This window comes from Formica exsecta, unplaced genomic scaffold, assembly GCF_003651465.1.
Source record: "Formica exsecta isolate Colony F162 unplaced genomic scaffold, ASM365146v1 scaffold228, whole genome shotgun sequence".
NCBI classification, from domain to species: Eukaryota; Metazoa; Arthropoda; class Insecta; order Hymenoptera; family Formicidae; genus Formica; species Formica exsecta.
The window spans coordinates 232,902-255,934 of NW_021849573.1; the positions used below are offsets into that span (position 1 = coordinate 232,902).

Consider the following 23,033-nt stretch of genomic DNA (forward strand, 5'->3'; position numbering starts at 1 on the left):
ACAAATGATCGTCTTTTGCGGAATCTCTAGCGTCTCCTAAACCACGTTACGATATTTTATAGTTCAATATTGTTGTTTACAGAAACAAATTTTTATTCATTATAAAACGTAAGAATGATGACAAAGAAACGCTTTCAGAATCAACACCCCAAAGTCGATATATTGTCTAACAAATGGATATTTTATATATTTCTAATTTCTTTCGTTTTTTTTTGTCGCTAGGTATATTGTTATGAAAAGTAACGCAAAATGGATCTCGGGACGAAAAATCAGTAAGGAGATGGAAGAATGAAAAAATGACAAACGCGGAGAAAAAAATAAGAGAGCAAAGCAGAGCGTTTCTTGCTATGTCAAATATAAGATAGGGTGGTCTTCATCCGCAAAAGTGCCCCACGGGAGCTGCGTCAACGTCCGTACAGAAGAAGCCTGAGCCCTCCTTCGTTTCCCGACCCACGGTCTTTCAAGTTACGTGAAACCTCTTCACGGATCTTCACGAATGGACAGGATCACAACGGCAATGAGTTCTCTCGGCGGACGTCACTCAGATTCCGACCTTCTCCCATTCTTCTTTCCCGTTATGATTTATGGTTTCATTAATGCAACATACAACGCGCTTTCTTGGCTGCGGGAGGAGAAAATGTTGATTAACCGTTTTATGTCTCGTACTAAAACAAATATAAGACGATTACATTGAACTGCTATTCATTTTTAGCAAGTTGCAAACAATTAAATAGATTTTCTTATGGATTTTCTGAACTTTCTTGTAACTTCACTTTACTTTTAACGAATAAAAGAGTGTTTTGAAAGCTTCCGAAATGCGAATACCTTGCCACATGGCTGCATTGTGGCAAGTAAAGCATATCACGAGTCTTGAGAAAGTTTTAATAGCAATCAATGACGGTAGGTCATAGTTGGGATATTAAAAAAACAGCAATTTTTTAATTCTTTTATAAGTAATTTTTTTAGTAAATTACAAAAAAAAAACGGGAAAACCAAATTAATTAGTCAAATTATTATAATAATTATGCACAATATTTTTAACAAGCTTTATAAATGTAATATTTCTTCTAATTATTAAGCTAAGTCAATTGTAATTAAAAATCTAATTTTTATATTATTAATAATTATTACTATTAAATTACTACTACTTTAAAATAATTTTTTTTGATATGAAATCTCTCTCTTTTTTTCATTATTTTTCAAATATTATTTTATTAGCGTGCTTAGTACTATATTTTTATCGATGTGTGTGATACAACTTAACTGCAGCAGAGGTATTTTTTAAACATAGGAACATAAAAGAGGAATCTAAATTCTATAGTGGGCGGTGTTGCAATTCCTTGTCGGAGTCCCTAACCCACCCAACTCGCTTCAGATTCATCTCAATAACATTAGCTTAATCGTTTAAGCTTTTAATTACGCCGGCTTATATCTACCGTGCAGAAAATGCACGTAATTCCCTGGACTCTTTAACTATATTAGAAATTCTGAAAATGAGACATATTCAAATACATAGGCTCGTTATATTATCATAATTATTACTATTAAATTACTACTACTTTAAAATAATATTTTTAATATGAAATCTCTCTCTTTTTTTCATTATTTTTTAAATATTATTTTATTAGCGTGCTTAGTGCTATATTTTTATCGATGTGTGTGATACAACTTAACTGCAGCAGAGGTATTTTTTAAACATAGGAACATAAAAGAGGAATCTAAATTCTATAGTGGGCGGTGTTGCAATTCCTTGTCGGAGTCCCTAACCCACCCAACTCGCTTCAGATTCATCTCAATAACATTAGCTTAATCGTTTAAGCTTTTAATTACGCCGGCTTATATCTACCGTGCAGAAAATGCACGTAATTCCCTGGACTCTTTAACTATATTAGAAATTCTGAAAATGAGACATATTCAAATACATAGGCTCGTTATATTATCTCTCTTCAAATAGGAAAGTAGATTAATGTTTAATCTTTTTGAAAGCCAAGAATTAAATTGAATTAAACTTTTTAACAATGTTTACTAACGCAATTAAAAATCCCAATGACCTGTCTGCGCTGTCGAATCGATCACGTAACGGTCAATCAAATACGTAGAGCAATTCGATTCATACAGAATGAAGTGCTGTCGATTCTTTTATAGCATACAATTCCGTTTTCAGATTCAAATTTGTCGCGAGGTACGAATGCGGAGATCGGCTGTCGTGTCCAAGTACAGGAAAGGAAATCGACTGGCTATCGGATTATTATTCCAAGCATGCCGCTCGGACGTTCATTCCTTCTGAACACATTCCACGATACGATAGGTGGTGCCAGTCGAAGACGACGCTTCTTTCCGAACGTTCAAGTGCGACGCGAATGGGACACGTTTGCGAAACAATAAATCTCGCACGAGGTATTTGCTTTCTTTTTTTTTTTAATAGCACGTTATCTCTTAATAATCGCGATTTCGAGAGGATCATTTGCGTTATAGTTTTAACCAAATCGATTTAAAAATTTGTACGCGTGATATACGTCGGGCAATTTTTATTTGATATTTTATGTCACGTTATTCGGTTTTTGATAGAAATGTGAAATATTTGTTGTAAATATTTTTTAATAGCATAATTATAATATTTCGTTGGCGCTGTATTTTAAAAAGAGTTGTTAGTTTTATCCATCAATACGTTTACTTCTCTTTTGTCGCGCTGGACTAAGCGGTATTTTATGGCAATGACCTTTAGTGAATTAATCAATAAATACGTAGCTACTGCGTGAACTACATTACGGTTTGTCTGTAAACGGCGTCTGGGAACGCAGACGCATAGCCAAACATATTTTCGGTTATTCAGCTTATATTATTATGGTAAAAAGAGAGATGTGTGAATTTTTGCAATTATATATGGAATAAGTTGCCGTGACAGACACTGAAAGGTATTAATAACCGTTATTAATTGACTATTACGTAATACATAAATTATATATGTCATAATTATACACATTTATTCTAATAATTAATCTCTGTTCAGATATCTAGTCACTCTTCGCATGAAGTGCAAGCTGATTGGTTTGATGAAGACCTGCTCAAAGTTCCGGAATGATCAGGAGACAGAGATCCTCACGTTGTTGTCAGAGCTTCATCCACGCCGCAACTTTACCCGATGATGAGACGTAAGCAAACTTTAGGAAGACATATTGCGTGTGAGTAGAGAATGACAGGTGGAAAGGTAGTTGAGTGGTATATGACGTGCGGCTGATGTTATGGAGAGACGAATAGTGTGCTTGCTATTTACATCGAATTAGTTCTCCCTTATTGAACTCTCATTGTGTTGCATATTAATATAGCAATAATAATCGCTTGTTTTATTTCTTCGTCTGTGTGTGCTTCTAATTTTCTTAAATATTATATATAATGTTTAATGGAAAATATAAAAATATCTGCCAAATATTTTTCTTCATAATTTTAAAAATTATCTTCCTTAAATTTCATCTTATCTGTACGAAGTATTTTCTGTATTCATATCATAACTGCATACATTGCTCTCCGTTTAACAATTATTGTTCATCTGTACCTCATTATTTTTATCCGCCCTTAAACCGATATTATTCATGAAAAAAAAACGCACAGCATCTCGTCGCTATATCTACTCGATTTTTTTTTATCTTATCGCGATTCGACTCCTCCGCCGTTTAAAACGTCCCCTCGCGCAAGAGCCGCGTATCCTTTCTCTCCTCCTATACCTAACTTTTTCTATCTGTTATACATATATACACACGGAGGGCTAACTCCTCCGTCTCCTTCCGTCTCTAAGCGTCGACAGAGGCACGCTCTACGGCACAATCCTCACCCTCCGCCGTAGACACGTTCTCTCTCCGCTCTGTTCGTTTCCCTCTGGTGTCAGCCTCCGCAGCTTTAGGAGCAGAGAGACGATCAATACGTCGCTCTAGAACGGAGAAGGAACGGAAGCTACGTCATTGGGAGACTTTGGCGTTCGCGGGGAGCGGAAAGGGGTCCCGCGAGGTAAAGGGACCTTTTCCAGGCAATTCCTCGAGAAGCAGAGGAGAGGATACCAGGCCTGGCTCAGACCAGATATGCCCAGCTATGAGCGCGAAAAGATGATGAGACGAAGGGTGGCCCCTGGGTCTTGGCGTCTCTCTTTCTCTAGCGGCTCGGTTGACAGGGACTCCCGGCCGAGACTGCACGACTCGAACCGAACGTCAACGAGCGCAGGGACGGCTGTGCGAATCGGTCCCATCTAACGTTGATATACTTATCAAAAGTACCCGTCACCTCCGTTTTGCGAGCTGATGTATATCTGAAAAATATTTAATGCCTGTCAGTTGGTAATTCGGTTAAATCAACGTATTTATCACCACATTTATGCATTATTTCCGCAAGAATTCAGTATATATAATGTTTCGTAAATAAATAAAAATAAATTTTTTTAAAAATCTTAACTAATATTCTAAGAACTAGATCTCTCATTATCTCTGTGAAAAAACTTGTATGGTGCTAATAATTTCATCCAAATTTAAAGATATAATTATATTGTAAAGACGTGACAAATGTGTCGCATTTACCCGCGTATATCCGCACCCGCAAAATTATCTTTTTCCAGTCCGTCGATAGTCCTTGACATTTCCAAGATTTATGCAAGTTTTACTATTGGAGAATATCTCCTGTGATATAGAAAGGCTTTATCGATTTGGCGTGCGAGCGACGGATTGTTGCACATAAATTTTCAACTATTTTCGGTACATTTGTTTTGGCCCTTTCGCGGATATACTGACGTGCGAATATAATATCAAATCTTTCATGAGATGGCAATAATTAATGAACCAACTAATTTGTAGCAATCTTTCATTTTGCTGGCTTTATCAATCAAATAGCTTTATAATATTGGGGAGAAATTTAATTTTTCGGTTATATATTTGATTGATATAATAAAATATACTATTTATAATTTTCTCTCTCTCTCTTTAGTGAATAAAGATAATAGATTTGCCCGTATATTTAACATAGAGATGTTTTATTCGATTAAAGCGTATTTCATTTTTTCGCGATTCAGATTCATTGTTAGCACCATTTTTTTCTAAAAAAAAAAAAAATAATAAATAAACTGTAATTTATTTTTCTGGTAATAACAAAACAAATTTTGACTGCAATCCGTTAACAAGCTTAATATAGGCGAGACGGAGAGTTATATGAAGAAAAGTATACGACCGTAACAAAATCCGATTACGAAGACAAATCGACAAACGATATCAATACTTACATTATTGGCGGTAATAGAGAGACGGTAAAATCGATTAGGATAAACGGTCGCACGGCTCTCTCTAATAGGAATCGAAATCGCGAAATGTATCGAGATGCTGCGGAGGCACCATCCGAGAGCCTACGGCCCTGTGCTGTGGCATCCCCCGTGCCGGAGTGAGGGTGCGCGCGGTCCAATCATCGCAGAATCCGGAGAAAGCCCCTGGCTTCACCCGGGCAGCCGTGGGAGAGACGCCCCGCAACTCGAGGATTCGCTTGTCGCCGAATATCTTGTCGAGTCGTAAAGGACAGTCGGCGGTACAGCGTTTGGTTAGAGGGGCGTTGGCCCGTTCTCTTTCGCTGTCCTTGTGTTTTCGCCCCCCGAAAATCTTAGAGGAAAAAAAAATTCGGGTTCCGTCAGACTTCTCGTCATCCCGACTGAACTTGACTGGCACGCGAGACTCTAGTGACAAATCCACAAATCGACCTCGGGGCGACCTCGAGGATAAAGAGCCAAGCGTGAAATAATGCCAAACTGCGGGAAACCCTCAGTGTTTTACGAGAGGTTCAAGTGTCTTTCTCTTCACGAATTTCTACAGTTTGTTTAAAGATAATTATCTCTGTACGCGAGACACTCTCCGCCAAGAGCGAGCGTGTTAATGTGTGCCAAATGTGCATGGATGTGAATTTGTTTGCTCATAAAAATATGTTCTGCATCATTTTTCAATGCCGATGTATTGATGTATGATTTAACGGATTGCGCTGGTTCAATATTACGGCCCGCAAAGACATTATTTGCGCATGAATATCTCTGAGAATTATTTTAGCATGATCGTTTTTAATCTAAACTTTTTTCATTCTCTATCTGTAAGATGTATTGATTGTATACAAATATCGCATATGTACACCACGTGTACATGTATATATACATTTACAATACATACATATAGTTCTATTCATCTTCTATTCGTATGTTTCAAGCATGATTTCTACTGGCATGTTTAACAATTTTCGCACTTTTACTGATATCTTTTCTCTCGAATATGTCATGCAATTACAATCGTTTAGTATGGTGGTTTTAGCTATAACAATAAGCGATTAATAGTTCTGTTGCATCTACATATATTCGTTATGACGTATATTTGTATTTTGTACAAATGATACTAATAGAAAAAAGTTTTTATAACGATAAGAGCAGTTATCAGTTAGTGAAATTGCATTATCAGCCTCTTATATATTAATTATAAAATTGATATATCTCAGTTCCCTTTATACAAATTCCTTTTATGTAAATTACATTCTCGATTTTTTTTCGCTTTTAGAATCATTCATGCATACTCCAATGGATCTCGGCGAGCATATCTCAATATACATGAAGTAATTTATAAATCTCATGAAATTATTATACATTAACACACTGAAAAAATGTAAGTATTATTCGACACTTTTGCCTGTATTATTCAAAGAGGATATCTCAGGTATTGGCCCTCAAAATATTCATATTTTAACATTCATATAAACATAAAAACGCGACGACACGTGAGTGCTCTGAATATAAATACCAATAAAAATATTCAACATTTGTGTCACATTATTAGCAAGTATAATATCGTGTTTCATCCAAAAAAATTTGAAAAATTTCGACGATACTCCATTCGATGCAAGCGGCATCGGATAGAGGATCGTAGCGCGCAAGCGCGATGTGCTTTAAATCAAGAATTAAAATCGCAGAAAGGTAATCTCGTCAGGTAGGCGCTATTATAATTCACCACTTCCTTTAACGTACTCCGGATATGCATGCCGGGTCACGTCCTGTATCTCTCAGCGGAGGTTTCCCGGCGTCACGTACGGCGGCGCGGCCAGAGCTTGACTTCTAATCTGCCGTGGCTTTAAATGGTCATGTCCATTATTCGCGATTAAATCCCCCACTCTCTTCACAATTGATTTAAGATTCTTTTACCCCTCTTCCATCTCTCGTGCTAAATACTTTCTCTTTCGTAGAAAAAAACATATCTCTTAGTATCAGATGTCTGATTTGTTGAATCGTACTGTGTGAGACTATTTTTTTTTTATTCTGATTACTATATTAATTTCTGAAAATTACGAGGCAAGAAATCACATATTCGTAAAGCACATGAATAAAACTATACAAAAGGTTTTAATTTTAATTATGATTCTTACGTTAAAATATTAAAAGCAACGTATTAAATGGAAAATTTTGTTACAGATTACGACCAAGTGGAAACGACAAGAAGCGGTTGCAAAGAATAGGCACATTCGTGATCTACCCTGTAGATCCGGGCTTTTGTAGAATGTAAATATCAGAAGCTCGACTCTACAGGTATCTTACGGATGACATGCCACGCGACTCTAGATTGCAATGAGTGATGCTGTACTAGTTTAGATAGTGTGTAAATGATAAACATCCGAGAATCTGACTAATTTAAATATGTGTTTTACTAAAATATCAAGAGTTGTAAGTGCAAAGTGAAAATAATTATATTCTGTAAATATATAGAATATTATTTATTGCATATATATTGTATTTTATCGGACTTTATGAAACTTGATTCTTTTTACTTGCTACAAATGATATAATAATATATGTATAACTAAATAAAATACATAAAAATAAGATTAAAATTGTGATCCACTTTGCATAATGTGTCGTAGTGTTATCAATATTAAAATATCAATATATAACGATAATGTTAATTGATTCTATTAAGTATTTTACATGATATTTTAATTAGCACGTACATATAATAAGAAAAATGTAATAATACTGATAAGCATATTATTATCTGTATGAAATTTTTTAGTTAATGTATAAAAGCAGTTCCTGCTTATATTAAAAAAATAATTTATTATGTGATAAGTATAATAAATGTATCTTTTATTTACTCATTTTCTTTCCAATATTTAAGTTTTCCTACTGCGACTCTTATCATACTCTCTATTTTAATTTATATTTGAAAAACTTATGAGAGAAAGATATAAATAAAAAAACCTTTAGATACTAACAATAAAATAAAAATAGGTTTGTAAAGAAGAAAAGTTAATAAAATTTTGTTAAGTGTAATGTAATAGATTTTTCTCTTTCTGTCTAGAAATTATAGTATGTAATTATTGTTTGTTCTTCTGAAAGCGTCCCGACGTTTATCATGACAAGCGCTTATCAATCTCTGTTCTGTTCGGTACCGCCATCTGCAGCTATCCTGAAGTTACATAGAATTATGTAGCCCATATCCATTTTACTGCCGTTAAAATCACTGTACTGCCTTTATAAATTATAGATCAGAAATAAACATATATAAACTTAATTATATATTTTATTAGCTGATTTTTCTATTCTAGCATACATTATAAATATTAATATTATTATTATTGGAATATTTTTAAGCATATTTGCATATATAAATATTATTTTCAATGACGAGAGCAAATAGTCTTCAATAAAGTCAATTTTTTTTAAAAATAATCTCAGAAAATAAAACAATTCTTTTTTGATAAAATAACCGAATTTATTTTTGTATTATAACTTAATCATTTTTACTAAGTATTTTACAATAAAAAAATATAGATATATATTGAGATTGTGTCAAAAATTTGATTTGGCCTATTCTTGATTCTCAATTTATGGATATAATACAAATATGCATTAAAAACAGATTAAAAACAGAGTGATTTTACCGGCAGTATCTAAAATGGATGCAGATGGCGATACATAAACATCCCGCGAAAAACGAAGGGTTAGTATTCTTAAGCTTCTCTTCGCTATTAAATACAGTAATCTGTAAGATAAACTATATTTTAATTCTTAACAAACTAAGCTGCAACAAGTCGTACGACATAAAGCTAGAAATATGAATTAATTATATATTTTCTATGTATAGTTTAAACATAAGGAAAATATAAGAAAATGTATGAGATGTCGTTTTCTTCACTTCTTGATATCGCTTGTTTGTGGAACTAGATGTCACTAAAGATCACTAAAGTGCCTGAAGAAAATGCGGGAGCAATGTGTCGATATATAAGCCGTTATCAAGAGAAATCTAAGAAAGCTATATTTTCTGCATAGCTTTCGAGGTATTAAAATCACATTACTTTAAAATGAATGCAATCAAAATCAGTGTCCTTTTACTATCATTTTCTTTTATATTATAAAAAAATATTTTTAAAAAAATGGAAAATTGCTTGAACCTATGTAAATACATCAAGATAAATCATCAAAGCAAAGATAATATTAATGTAGGTGTAAAGAAGTTAATAATTTTTAAATCCCAACATATATTATTATAAGATAGTTATTTCTTAGTTAATCTGCATGATTGTGATATTAATGGTTCTTATTTTTTTACATAATCAACACACACACACACACACACACACACACACACAAAAAGAAATGATATTTGTAATATCTTTATTAAGTTCGATATCTCTCATTATGAGCAAAATTAACGAATTTATCTCAATGGATATTTAATACATAAATATTTAATTTGTTCCATATCTATGTCATAATCTTTCATAATCTTACATATATTAATTTTACAATTGAGCATATTGAAAAGTTAATTAAACTTATTAAGTTAATAAATTTATATAATGCATTTGTATTGTTTTCCAACACGATATGTCTTGTTTCAAAAATATTTTTTTAGTAAAATTGCATTTTTTTTTGATATTCATTTATTTCGCGAAAAGATGTAATTTTTAGGGCTCTGATCATTATACAGATCCTCACCTTTGCACGAATTCTAAAAAAAGAGCATGCAATAGCGCGTGTGTAGATAAAAAGGCTAACCAGATCTCGAGGTATGGGAAGCACGATGTTTGATGGTGTGATAGCATGGTGGTACCTGGGGCGACGTGGTATTATATTATTGATCGTTCCACGAGCTCTGTCCCCATCAGCTGTCGTAATATCCGGCGTTCTCCTGGTACTACCGGGTTGCATGCTAACATAATTGTCTAAAAAAATCATTCACGCTGAATTGCATTATAAATATATGGTACTTTGTCCAATCTATATATCAAATCCAAATTTACTGCAAAATCTCTTGAGGCAAAAAAATTACTAGGTAGCTGTTGTGGATGATAGAAATCAATGAATAGAAAATTATTATGCCTCTCAATGACGCATTAGTGGGTTAACGTGACTTCGCCATTATAAGCTGTCAACATATTCTGGGAGTAATCCGTGATAATCATTTATTTTAGATCTTGAAAGTAGAGTAAGAGGATCGATAAAGAGGAGGAGATCGAAGAGGAGAAAGAGACAAAAAAGAAGGAAAAGAGAAAGAGAAAGAGAGGAAGGAAAAAGGGAAGAGAGGTAAAAAAGGAAGCGGAAGCGATAAAGAGTGGAAGAAAGGGCGAGTAGAATACGAGTAGAAAAAAGGAAAGAGAGAGAGAAAGAGAGAGAAGGGAAAAAGGGGGGAGAAAGAGAGAGGGTATAAACCTACCCTTCTTGGACACTTCAAAGTGCCTCTTCCAGTATTCCCAGCTATGCTCTACTTCTCATCTCCTTCCGGTTGGTCTACCATTCTGAAGGTATAATATCCTGCTATCCTGAAACCTTAACGTGGCTTGAACTCTTAGTGTTGTCGTCCTTCAGACTCTCTCAGTGCTCTCTTCTCTCTCTCTCTCTCTCTCTCTCTCTCTTTCTCTCTCCTCTCTCGTCTCTCTTCCGACATCTCTCTGCGTTTCTCTTTCTCTTTGGGATCTCGGCTCAAGTCTTCAACGTGTTACTAATACCACGAGGATTAATGTTATGCGCTGCGTAGCTTACTCTAACTATTAATTTAATTAGGAGAACAATACCTTATACACTGATACTGCTATTAGATAGTGTTTTTGAATTTTTAGAATAAAGATGATTTTATTTCAATCAAAAGTAAATTCGATTAAAGCGGTGTCTAAGAGAAAATGAAAAACTGTTTCGACAAATGTGCATTTAAACTTTGTATGTAAACTTTTTATCTGTTGAACTGTTTCTCACATTTCTTATATATAAATACTTGAATTACTATTTTATTAATATTATAACAGAATATCTATAATTATTTCGTAGAAAATACAGATTTTAAGCACATTTTTATCAGAGCAATGTTTTTATGTTTTTATACACTATTTGTAATCACTGTTTAAATTGAATTAAAATAAATAAAATAATCTTTAATATATGCTGAGATTTTATCCAAAAGTACATACAATTTTTACATGAAATAATTGCAGATTTATAAAATCAAAATATTAACATCGGAATTGGTGTGAACGATGTGAAAGAGCGAGTTAAGCTGCTTTCACCTCGCGTTTTAAATGCATCTTTAGCCCAAAATCAGTATAATTAAAGATTACTACGGCTCGCGATAACATCCAACCGTAGCTCACTGGTTTGACTGACGATCTTTCAGACGGCGCCGCAGGAGCACGCTATTCGCAAGCGCCGAGTGATATTTATCTCCAAGTAATTAGGAGTTGGGCCGTGTGCGTGGAATCACGCATGCTCATCCTTCACCGTGGCAAACGCCCTAGTGTTCCATGCATAATGCCGAAAGCAATGATTATTTAGTTTCATCCTATTATCCGTATCGAGAGTTCGTATCTGCAAGAAGATCGCAATTTTTTCTTGCATTATGTAAATCACCATGTCCGACATTGTAAATGGAAATTACCGTAAGACAGTTTACGAGATATCAGCAAAAAACTTCTGTTTGTGCCCATATATTTTTTTATTTTTATTCATATATCTCTCAAGATAGCATGCGTTGCATACATAAATTTAAGTGGGATAAATCTCAAATGTAATATTTCTCTTGATAAATTATGTTATTATACTTGGTAGTTACTGTTGTCGAGAAATGGCATAGAGAGAAAGGGTGGCACATTTTCTACGAAGAAATAAAGAAAAGGAGTGCCCTCCATTAACTTTCACGTCCCGTTACGGCAATTTGCAAAGTACCTGCACGTGCAAATAAATCTTTCTGCAACGGGAGCACGAAGGCATGCCAGTGACTTATTTATGACCTGTCTACTGTCGGGCAAGAGGGTAAAGGGTTAAGAGCGAAACAATGCCTAGACCGACAGCGTTTTGATACGGTCAAAACGGAAGTCGGATCGAAAGTCGTAACGCATATTAAGTGTCTCTCACTTGCAAATTTTCCCCATATTGCAAACGCTGAAGATTCGAGACAAAGTAGGTTGTATCTAGATGTTGATATAAAAGTGTGGTTCTTTTGTTCTCACGCATGTGATGAGATAAAACGCTCATGCAGTTTTATTTGATAATACTCGTGTTAATTAACAAATCTAATTATGATACGTTTTTAGATACATTAAAGACACATTCCAGCACTCTAAGCTTGATATTACATCATTCTAAGATAATCTCTTTTAAAATCATCATTTTATCACGGATGCGTAGTCTGTTGATCGCGTATAATGACAGTCTTCGAACACGTAGGAATAATCTCGGTATCATCCGGCGTTCACGCGTGCGCGATAATGTCTCGTGCAATATTATTCACGCGGACGCTTCTTGCGGGCGACGATAATGGTAATCGTCCTGTCTCCGTGTCGTCCGCGGAGGCTGGCTGCTCTCGGTCTTCAGCGTGATCAGAAGAGCGGGAGCATCCTGGCCCTCCCCTTAGTAGCCCCCATACCATTGCCGTATACCCTTAGTAAGGTACCCCTGGCGGCGTGGTGCTAGCCGTGACACGAGAACGTGATTAATGATCGCTACGAAGAGCCATGCAGCGCACCACTCTTCTCTCCTCTCTCTCTTTCTCTCTCTCTTTCCCCTTAGTCGTTCTACCTCGCTGTTTCCCCATATCTATCTCCCTCTCTTCTTTTCTCCTCTTTTCCGCCTCTTTCTTCGCGACCGTCTCACTCTCCTGCTCTTCTCTCTTTCAGCAACCCCCGGTGATGCCGGCGGCATTGCTGCCGTTCCTGCTGCAACCGCCCGAGCACAATACCCGCGTCTGCGATTGGACTCTTGTTGGTAACTTTCTTCTTCCTTTCTTCTTTCACCGGCGGGAGAGCCGCGCGCGCTGCTGATTATTCGACGCTGGGTTACACGTACGTGTGTGCGTATATGTGTTAAAGCCTAACCCAGTTTCAGTTCTTCTAAAAGTTTTCGAGGTAATATAGGCTACGGTAAAACGACCTACCGAGAAAAATCAATTGGCTTTCCGTTAATGTTCAAAGAAAAAGAATAATAATGAAATGGTCACAAATTTTTTACGAAGAATAACATATGTAAAGAGTAACATATGTATGTCTGTCACCGATATGTAAAACATGAAATATCAAAGTAAAAAATACTCGTTTAGTTTCTGAAGAACAATTAATTTTTGTCTCATTATTATATAAATTTTGAGTTGAAGATATATATCGGTTTGATATATGTTTGATGCAAATGTTATTGCAATGAAAAAAATTTTCTCTATTATAGAGACTCGGACTGATTCTCGTCTTTATGCGTTCGCGGATTGCACGAGATGAAGATGTTCGCGAAGGAATTTTGCAGGAAAATGAGAATATCGTAAGAGTCGACAAAGAAATCAGTCAATCTCCGATCGGTCTAGGATGACTTTGAATTTGTCGATATACTTCCTGCCAATCTATCCCGAACACATCTTTATTTTATAATAGAAAGATTCACATAAACACATATATACACATGTTTTCTATCCAACTCTAACATGATTAATAATATCGTAATAAAAACGAATGCGCTTTATGTGAAAAAAAAACTTTATCAAAATGCCGGTAGAGCTTCTCTAAGCTCGATAAATATCTCTCCATCGTTAGTAATGGTAAATGGTAGTATTATTTGTTGATATCTTTTTTCATATTTGACGAACTATGCGTGACCGTTCCCCTTTTTTGATATCTGTGCATTTGCTCAATAAATCTGTTAACTAATGACTGTGATAAACGTTACAATATGTAATTATTGTGTGAATACAATAACATATTTATATTAAAATTCTTAAATAATTATATTTTATAAAAATTAATAAAAGAAGCTGTCCATTTTTCTGCAAGAGAGAGAGAGAGAGAGAGAGAGAGAGAGAGAAAACAAAATTAATTAAAAATTTCTTTTAAAAAGTGAAAAATAAGATATTGTTTTGATACAAGCAATATCTTGATTATTCAAATCATTTTCCCAGCCATTTTCGTATAATTTCAGCTTGCGATCTTCTTCGTTTACGCAGAAATCAATCGACGCGTCGATTACGCGATCATACGTGCGAATCGGGTTGCAAGACCAGCCGATAATAGTATCCAATTGCGATGTATTCCGATAGGGCATCGTCCCGATATTAACCCGAGCACACACAGTCAGACCTCGTGCTCCCCGCGGAAATCAGCGGCGCCCGATGTCAGCCCAGGCGGGGGCGCGCGGGGATGCGCGAGGCGAGCGCGGTTCGGTGAAATTTCCGGCGTATTGTCGGCGAGTTCGGTTCAGGGTTGGATGATGCCTAACCACCACCACTCACTCGCCGCCGTCGGTCCCCGCAACGCGAGTGAATAGCGAGAGGGTGAAAAGGGGAGGAAGATAGCGGAGTGATCGCGCCGGACGGACCCACGCGGACAGAATTGGAACGGGGGAGGGCGAGTCTGATGGGACGCCGAGAACGGCGACTCTCTCGTCTGTCCCCGGCGACATCGAGACGCCGGCAACGTGCTCGCGTTCCTCTCCCTCCCTCACCCCTACTCCTTTCGACTCTATTTCCGCATTTTGTTTGACGCGACCAGGATTAAAAGCCTTGCTCCCTTTCCCCCGCACGTGTATATATAATGCTTATGACACTCGCTCTTAACAATATAAGGATGCTGTTCCTTTATGAACACGATATTTTATATTTGTCTTATAAAATTTCGATTCCTTATAAAGATGTCAAAACAGTAGAGCTTCTCTAAGCTCGATAAATATCTCTCCATCGTTAGTAATGGTAAATGGTAGTATTATTTGTTGATATCTTTTTTCATATTTGACGAACTATGCGTGACCGTTCCCCTTTTTTGATATCTGTGCATTTGCTCAATAAATCTGTTAACTAATGACTGTGATAAACGTTACAATATGTAATTATTGTGTGAATACAATAACATATTTATATTAAAATTCTTAAATAATTATATTTTATAAAAATTAATAAAAGAAGCTGTCCATTTTTCTGCAAGAGAGAGAGAGAGAGAGAGAGAGAGAGAGAGAAAACAAAATTAATAAAAATTAGTGAATAGCGAGAGGGTGAAAAGGGGAGGAAGATAGCGGAGTGATCGCGCCGGACGGACCCACGCGGACAGAATTGGAACGGGGGAGGGCGAGTCTGATGGGACGCCGAGAACGGCGACTCTCTCGTCTGTCCCCGGCGACATCGAGACGCCGGCAACGTGCTCGCGTTCCTCTCCCTCCCTCACCCCTACTCCTTTCGACTCTATTTCCGCATTTTGTTTGACGCGACCAGGATTAAAAGCCTTGCTCCCTTTCCCCCGCACGTGTATATATAATGCTTATGACACTCGCTCTTAACAATATAAGGATGCTGTTCCTTTATGAACACGATATTTTATATTTGTCTTATAAAATTTCGATTCCTTATAAAGATGTCAAGACAGAAAAGATACTTTCTGTCATTTTTGGTTTAATAGATATTATTTTTTAAAGAGTGGTAGATATCGATTTTACGAAAAACGTATCCGAAATGATAAGATCAATATTAAAGATTTGAAAAGATTTCTCTCTCGAAAGTATTACGAATTTCGTAAACTTTTAGATATACATTAGTCTTTTTTGGGCTATAATATATTACAAGATGATCGAAATTTCAGCAGATTATTTGTTTCTGCTCAACCTAGTGAAATCTGTAAGCTTTTTTATATTAAATTTATTTTATTCAATTAATTACAATCATGAAAGATATCTCTCTATAGGCATTTTTTACTTGAAGATCTATCAAATACAACCAGAAAACTCTGGATGACAACTTACGCGCAAATTTATTAAATTTTTTAATTATTTAAAATAGAACTAGATAAAGTGCTGACGGTAAAACATAGAATAATTTAAGGAGCAAGAAAGGTTTAAATATATATTTCGAGGGCCGCCTTTGAAAAAAGCTTCCTTTACATGCCGTGCAAAGGTGTTATCGTTGCTGTCCGTCCATCAGAGTCCATCCCTCCTGGCAATATTAGCGCTGCCACCGGTGGTGGCTGGCTGGTTGCTTTTAGTCAGGGGGATGAAATACTTGATGATATTAAACATGAATAATGTAACGACTTGGCTACGAAGGCGCGGAATAGCGAGTACGATAAGACCTTGTAGAATGTTGCATACGTAAAATGGTATAATATGAGTATTTTGGTTTAGCACATCGACATTTTAAGTAGATGTTAATGCAATAGTAAAAAATTAAAGATTTGCAAAAATATATAATTGTCTTTAATACGAATGTGCGAAATCTGCATGCATTACATTGGCAGACAGAGGCGAAAAGAAGCGTCTCAAAAAATTTGAAGTGTGAAATAATGATTCAAAAATACATTGTTTTGAAATTATATAAACATTGACCTGTTTTTTTTGCCCAAAAATTTAAAGGTATGGAAAATCTCGAAAAATTATAATTTTAAAGAAATTATGATAATCGCTATAGACAGGTACAATACCTCAAAGCACATTTCTTTTTCATGTGCAATGTATAATGCTATAGTATCTCTTCTTTTTACCAGAGCGAGAGAAAATATTTTGAAAAATAATTCATTTTTTAATATAAAAAAATAGAGAAAATTAAAAGATATATAATTTTTCGAAAGGCAATAATATAATAGCAAAAAAATCAGAGCGAAAAGATATTGATATGCATAAAAAATATTTTTTTCTTCCGATTAAATCTGTATACGTGTTAAATTATGAGATTGTAAAATAGAGGAATCTTCACAGTGCAAATGTCAAACAATCTGACATTTAATTTACTGTCACTTTGTATCTCTCACTTAAGTAGTAGCGATGCAATAGGTTATTCAAAACAAGGGGGTGCAGAAGGCAGAAAAAAATCTGTGTCGGATGACTTTGCTCTTTCGTAAGCGAAGCAGAGTGACTAAGTGTGAATTCAATTAAGGGTCTGTTTTAAGCGTCTATCAGGCTCTGTTTACGGACTCGTTCGTTATCCGTATAACAAGATAAAATTGACAATTTAAGGGGAATCGATCGATCTACAAGGGCTTCCTAATCTAAACTTAGTTGATTATTACGCAGAAAGAATTCATTTACTTTATTCTTACATTATTATCTTGTAATATTTATCTTGTTATTCTTTTATTACAAAATAGAAAAATTTATAAAATATATTAATCACACACATATATATAAAAGAACTACGGTACATATATTAATTGAATAAAATATTCCCGGAAAAATGGAGAATGCTTTACAAATGCTTTAAAATTTTGTGTCAAATTTTCATGTCGGATAAAATATGCACTTATTGATCAATCAAGACAATTTTGAATGACTTCATTCCAGTTTAGCGTGAATAATTGTAACTCGTGACTTACATTGTCGATGCGTTGTACTTCAAACATGCTACCACAAAAGATCAAGATGAGTGGGACGAAAAAAGAGCAGCTGTGAATAGGACCTCGAAATGGCGATTCTCTGCGCGTCACAAAATACGCGGCGTTCCTTTTGATCCGACGACGTCGATTTCAGTGACCCCGTGAGTCATTTATTAACGAGCATGATTGACGAAGAAATTTAATTTCGCAGTAAGATAAACATTAATTTAGAGAGTACAATCAACGCAAGCCACTTCGTTGTTACGTGAGTAGTCATTAACTGAGTAAAATTAAATTCATGTAATCAAATTTATATATGCGCGCGCGCAAATCAATATATTATATAATATTACTGTATATCAAAAACTGCCCTGATAGAAGTACCAGATAAATATCGTTCCTTTTCTGTCCACGAGATACAGGACACGTCTCTACAGGATTATAGGATTAATTACATGAAGGGCGTTAATACCCAATTCGGCTAGCGTTGAAGAGGGATGCTTATAGCGGCCTAAAGCAATGATATTAGCGGTCACTTAACAGTTGCCACTTAACAACAGCTTTAAGAAATCTGCTACGTAAAACACGTTTTTTTTTTCATTAGATTATGTAGCCAAAGATCAAAAGTTAAAGATCTGATTAAAAACTGGTTATTTTTTACGTGTCTACGTGTGTATTCACAATATTGGAAAATATTGTAATTTATCTATTTGGTAGTAAAATAGATATTTTTAATATTGTTGTGGAATCTGATCGATTCCCATGCACAAATTTTTTGATTGCCGCCGCAGTTCATAGCTCGCTATCAACCAGGGTGGAAGCTCATTGCTATTCTACGAGTGGATCGTGCAGAGCATTATGGTAGTCGCAGTTGGGGCTCTACTAAATTGAAAACAAGATCCATCACGTTTCCAAAGAAGCAAAAAGAATTTTAATGAAATATAAGCAGCGGATAAGTTGAGAACAGAAAAAACAATTATAATATGAAATCTATTAATAATTAAATTATTTAATATCCTCACTATTCTGTATAAATCATCAAAATAAAATATTCCAATATTTCTCTTTACTTAAATACAAGAAAATAAGTGACGTATCAAATTATTTATTAAGAGAAAATTTAAACTGTATAAATTCAAAAATATCATATATTCCTTTAATAACAGAATATCAAGTCGACTTCATGTATTTTACTTGCATCTCTCAAACGAAAGAATTAAAGGACATTGAAGACGAACAAAATTTTAATTATTTGTTTAAAAAATGACAATAGTTATTTTTCACCGGAGTATCAATTATAGTATAGTTTCACTAATCGATTTATGCGGGACGGTTAAGAATATCGACAAACGTATTTGTCTGCGAGCTAAGAATCTGGCTTTATAGTTCCGAGAATCTCTCAGAGAGATACTCTCGGAGATTCGGATGGATGAAATTGGTCAGCGCGTGTGGACGGGAATTAAAAGCTTCGGGCGTTCTCGCCCGCTGTCGATCCGTTCCGGGGGTTTCCTCGCTCTTAACTTTCGGGTGAACCGACCCGAAGGCAGCCAGGGTCCTGCAGGAAAGACTTTCGAGGAGAGCGTGCAGAAGAAAAAGGAGCTGAGGGACACGCAGAGGACGCGGGGAGGAAGCGAGGAGGTGAAGGAGAAGGTGGAGGCGATGGTACTAGGGGACTTGATGAGAAGGGGTGGTAGGAGAGGGTTTCCGAAACAGCTCGCCGCTATCTCGACTGATCCGATCAAGATTAATGAACGTGCGGCTTGCGAGTCGAAGCCTTTGCGCCGCCCAGTCTGTCGTTCTCATTCTCTATTTCTCTTCCCTCTCCCTCCCCCCTCCTTCCCTCTCCCCCTTTACTCTTTTCGTCTCTCTCTCTCTCTCTCTCTCTCTTTTCGACCTCCAGTCCTCTTCGGCCAAAGATTGACGATTAACTGAATAAAACTCCCGGCCTTCTCACATGTACACAATGTATGAACACAATGCGGCGTAAACAAACTTCGGCGGCCTCGTATCAATAAGCGTTATAAACATGTATGTTTACGTTTGAGCGCGTTAATGTATCTACAAAATTTCGTCTTGTCTGAAGAATATAAATTTGCTTTATTCAGCTTGAACTTTTGAATGATGCAAAGATATGCGTAGCTGAGCATATTTTAGACTAAATTTAAATTTTTTTTTTTTGCTGTTTTACGATGAGGTGTCTGAGATTAGGCGCTTATAGTATACCGGTTCATGATCTAAAATTCTTACATTTTGTTAATCAAAGAATTACTTATATAATGATTGATTTGTAAGATATTATAAGTAATGATTAAAGGCTGAATTTATTTCGGCACGCACACACATAAATATATCTTATGTTCATTTATTCTTGTGGCCGGGACTTTTTCTGGCCCGCATATGACGCATCGCGAACTTTACGGAGAGCAACATAAATATGGCGAGAAATATTTTAAATATTACTTAGCACATACACACACACACACACACACACACACACACACACACACACACACACACACACACACACACACACACACACACACACACACACACACACACACACACACACACACACACACACACACACACACACACACACACACACACACACACACACACACACACACACACACACACACACACACACACACACACACACACACACACACACACACACACACACACACACACACACACACACACACACATACACGTAAATATCTAACGGCTCGTATTGGTGACATTATTAATATTATTTAATTTTAATTTTTTTATAATGCATATACATTATTTTTATTGCCACTGAATACAAAGCGTGTGGTCGCAAAACGGCTGAATTTTAACGATAATAAGAGCGAAATTCTTGTCTGTCTCTACACTCACTAAACGAGCAATTTAACGACTACCCACTTCACGTTCAGCGCCGTACAGGTTGTAGATCGGAGCGATTATGATGCGGATATAGACGAAATGACCAGCACATATATGCATCATTTGTCTTAAGAACGAATATGGAACGCGTAGGTGTCACACAAGAGCGAGCAAAAAGAAGGTCCGGAAATGCATCATGGTAAGTATCTGTGTACAGAGATATGCGCACGTGCAAATAAATGGCAATTTAAATAGAGAGAGAATGGAAATATTCTTCTCTCTCGATATGAAATTTTGATAAGAGGAAAAGAATCGATAAGAATCAGTACATATTTATTGAAGCGTAAATATTTATGTCACAAATGATTGTTTCGATAACAATTATTATCTCTACGTCGATCGTTATCGAAACCATTATATGTGGCATAAATTTTTATGCCAAACCAACATTTATGTTCTGGTCTTTTTTCTGTGAGCGGGATCTAAATAATTAATAAATAATATTTGAGAAAATATTCCTGTTTGTTCTTCTAAATATTTATCACATATTTATTGTCCCCTAAAAATATTTAAATTGTTAAAAACATTTCTTCAATTTATGTATAACAAGTACACAACTGCCTTCCATGATCTATGTTTAAGACATTATAAATACATTCTTATTTGATAGAATACTATATTCAATAATCATTTTTTTTTCTCTTTCCTCTTCTATACAGAGGTAGCGGACTAGCGACAGGTACCGTCGACGGCTTCTCGTAATAGTGGCACTTCGTGGTGCTTGTTGTTGGTGCGCAACCTTTAGGTAGCATTATCACACGAGAAGGAGTCGAAGAGATACGCTCGCAAAAAATAATAAGTCAATGGAAAAAGGAAATTGTACGATTATTCGAGATCGATGTGGGTATACTTCAAATCTGATCAAACTCGAATTCGCGAAATTCTCGAACGTTCGATTCCATAAAATTTTGAAAGCCCTACCGATATAATAATCGCGCATTAATATCAGTCGCATCGCTGCTACGTATATTATCTCGGTAAAATATTCACGAGGCGTTGTGTGTAACGAAAATTAACGGTACGAGATATACGACATTGTGAACTGGAGCTGGCATGTAAGATTATCTGCGATGGAACGTGATGACAGTAACACAGCACCCTTTCTTCTTTTATATCCAGCTACTCGGAGGTAGAGCGCGTCACCGAGACTAGCCGTAGATAAAAATACATGTCTCTCCTCTGGTCCGATGGTTTTAATTAATTCTAGAGACGGACGTGGCCGCCCATGTCAGCTTTTCGAGAGAGAAAGAGAGAGAGAGAGAAAGAGAATGAGAGGGAAGATAGACTCCCGCTCAATCATCGGCGCGTGTCGTCGGACTGCTACTGTGCTGCGTGTCACGGCAATCGATTCATTATCTGCTTTCTCGAAATCAAAATAAGCCACAGTAAGAACATTCTCTCAAACTTTATCAGTTTGCGATCTTCGTTCAACGGAAGTGGCAATTAATAGCGCCCGGAGATCAAACATTTCCGCGCTACGTCTGTACGGTGGATTTAAATCTAATTTCGCGTCGGTTCCCTCTCCGATGACACGGCGGTACCTATTATCTTTAGTTACAGGCGAATGTGTATTTGAGATGCGAAACTGTCTTTGGGGGATGTCAGTCAGTCGGCGGAGCGAGATCCGAGCGGAAAGCGATGCGGCGAGCGCGAGAGAAACGGCGAGGGTGGATTGTTCGGGGTGAAGGGGAGGGAGGAATGGGGGGAGGGAGATGCTTTGTAATTACGGTGGCTGATAAATGGAGTCGTGACTCGTTAATCCCCTCCAATTACATTTGATGGGGACCGTTCACACCAGATCTATCTTGCATCGCTTTTGGAATTTTCGATATAATTGCAAAGCATAATTTTATCGAACGTTCGACCTCCGATATGCTTCGGTCACAAAAATTTTAAAAGTATAATTATATATATACTTATATGTATTAGAGAATAATAATTATAGAATATCGAGGATCTCTCTTTCTCTAATTAAAATGTGAAAAAATATTATTTTTTATTTATTCTCTCACTTGAACTCTTATTCTTGCTTGACATATTAATGTTATAAAAAAAATTAATTAGAGTACTCGTCTGTATGTATTCTAATAATTTCCTTTTGTCAAAGAAACCTCGATTTTGCACATGCTATAATCTTGAAAGCATGTGAAAGATAATTATACAATAATTACGCGAATTGTAAGTAATAATGAGAAGTCCATGCAATAATTAGACACAAAGTATCTGTATTATAAAGTACTTACAGTGCTTTCCGTAGCAGAGTTCGTTTTTCATAGTAGTATTAGTTTCGATTTTCGACG

General features: G+C 36.0%; 1 long non-coding RNA gene across 4 annotated transcripts; it reads right to left on the reverse strand.

Annotated features, from left to right (window-relative positions):
- Positions 1 to 5,264: 5,264 nt before the first annotated feature.
- On the reverse strand, positions 5,265 to 23,033 carry LOC115235585. 4 transcript variants are annotated; one of them, XR_003884055.1, is made up of 4 exons: positions 22,977 to 23,033; positions 10,704 to 11,845; positions 10,046 to 10,212; positions 5,265 to 5,624 (listed from the first exon to the last, which is right to left on the reverse strand). It is a non-coding gene; the product is annotated as an uncharacterized LOC115235585 (long non-coding RNA). The 4 variants fall into 4 exon arrangements; XR_003884056.1 differs by lacking the exon at positions 5,265 to 5,624 and having other exon boundaries at positions 9,626 to 10,212; positions 10,704 to 10,988; positions 11,632 to 11,845; XR_003884054.1 differs by lacking the exon at positions 5,265 to 5,624 and having other exon boundaries at positions 9,626 to 10,212; positions 10,704 to 10,988; positions 11,062 to 11,845.